Source organism: Mustela nigripes, unplaced genomic scaffold (assembly GCF_022355385.1).
Source record: "Mustela nigripes isolate SB6536 unplaced genomic scaffold, MUSNIG.SB6536 HiC_scaffold_77, whole genome shotgun sequence".
In the NCBI taxonomy this organism is placed as follows: domain Eukaryota; kingdom Metazoa; phylum Chordata; class Mammalia; order Carnivora; family Mustelidae; genus Mustela; species Mustela nigripes.
In genome coordinates, this window is record NW_026739492.1 from 453,462 (window position 1) to 454,840 (window position 1,379).

The window sequence follows — 1,379 nt, forward strand, 5'->3', positions numbered from 1 at the left end:
CCTTAAATGAAGTCTTACAAGGTATCATGAACCTGACATTCTAGCAGGAAGGGAAACTGTTATTATAATACAATCATCCAGTTCAATCTTTAATTTATAAATAACTTAATTACTTTGGGAAAAAAGGGAACTCAGAATCATTTGAGGAATACTTCTGCATTCTCATAAAATGGACCCAATGTAAAGGGATTCTTCTTGTGGTAGATAATATACTTATCTACTAAAAGATATAACATTTCTACTCCAGAACTTCTGCATAGCATTTGTCATCTCAGAATTTCTCAGAGTGTAGATCAGTGGGTTCAGCATGGGGGTTATGACTATAAAAAACACACTCAGTGACTTGTCAATGGGGAAAGTCTTAGCGGGTCATACATACATGAAAATGCATGGAACAAAGTTTAAGACCACCACAGTGATGTGAGAACTACAGTGATGCGAGAACCACAGGTCTGGAGGGCTTTCTGTCTCCCTTCTGAACTAAGATGCTTTATAGTGTACAAGATAAAACCACAAGAGAGGAGCAAGAACATAAACACAATAGTGCAGATCATCCCTCCATTGGCCACCACTAATAGGCCAATGACATATGTGTCAATACAGATGAGTTCCAGTAAGGGAAACATTTCACAGATGAAATGATCAATGACATTGGGACCACAGAATTGGAACCCATAAATAGTGCTAACTTGAATAACTGAATGCAGAAAACCTCCAGCCCAGGACCCTACCAGCAGCACAACACACATCCATTGCCTCATGATCACCAAATAATGCAAGGGCTTACAGATGGCCACATAATAGTCATGGGCCATCACTAGCAGAAGAAAGACCTCTGAGCCACCCAAAAAGTGCTCTGTAAATAGCTGAGTCATACAAGATTGGAAGGATATGGTATTTTCTGAAATCAACAAACCTGAAATCAATCTGGAGCAAATGCAGGAGGAATAAGTGACATCCATAAAAGACAAGTTAGCAAGAAACAAGTACATAGGTGAGCCCAGGGTCTTACTGACTGCTATAGTCACCACAATGAGCACGTTGCCCACCACAGTCAAAATATAGAAGAGCAAGAACATAACAAAAAGGACCATCTGTTCCTTTGAATCCTGGGTGAGGCCCAAGAGGATAAAGTAAGTTACATTGTTTCTTGGGTCCATATAGTCTGGAAGGGAGTGACTTCTTGTATTACAACCAGGTGATCTACAAGACAGGCAAGAAAGCCTCTAAATGCATGATAAGGTTAATCTTTTATTTATTCATTCAATTAAAAGATTGGGTAAAGGATTGTGGCAGGAGTACCTATTTGTGTCACACACAATGTGATTTCCAAGTTGAACAAGTCATGTTTTTTTCACTCAGTGATAGTATACATAGTA

General features: G+C 39.1%; 1 pseudogene; it reads right to left on the reverse strand.

Annotated features, from left to right (window-relative positions):
• Positions 1-213: 213 nt before the first annotated feature.
• Positions 214-1,160, reverse strand: LOC132008297 (olfactory receptor 4A47-like; annotated as a pseudogene).
• Between the last annotated feature and the right edge of the window lie 219 nt (positions 1,161-1,379).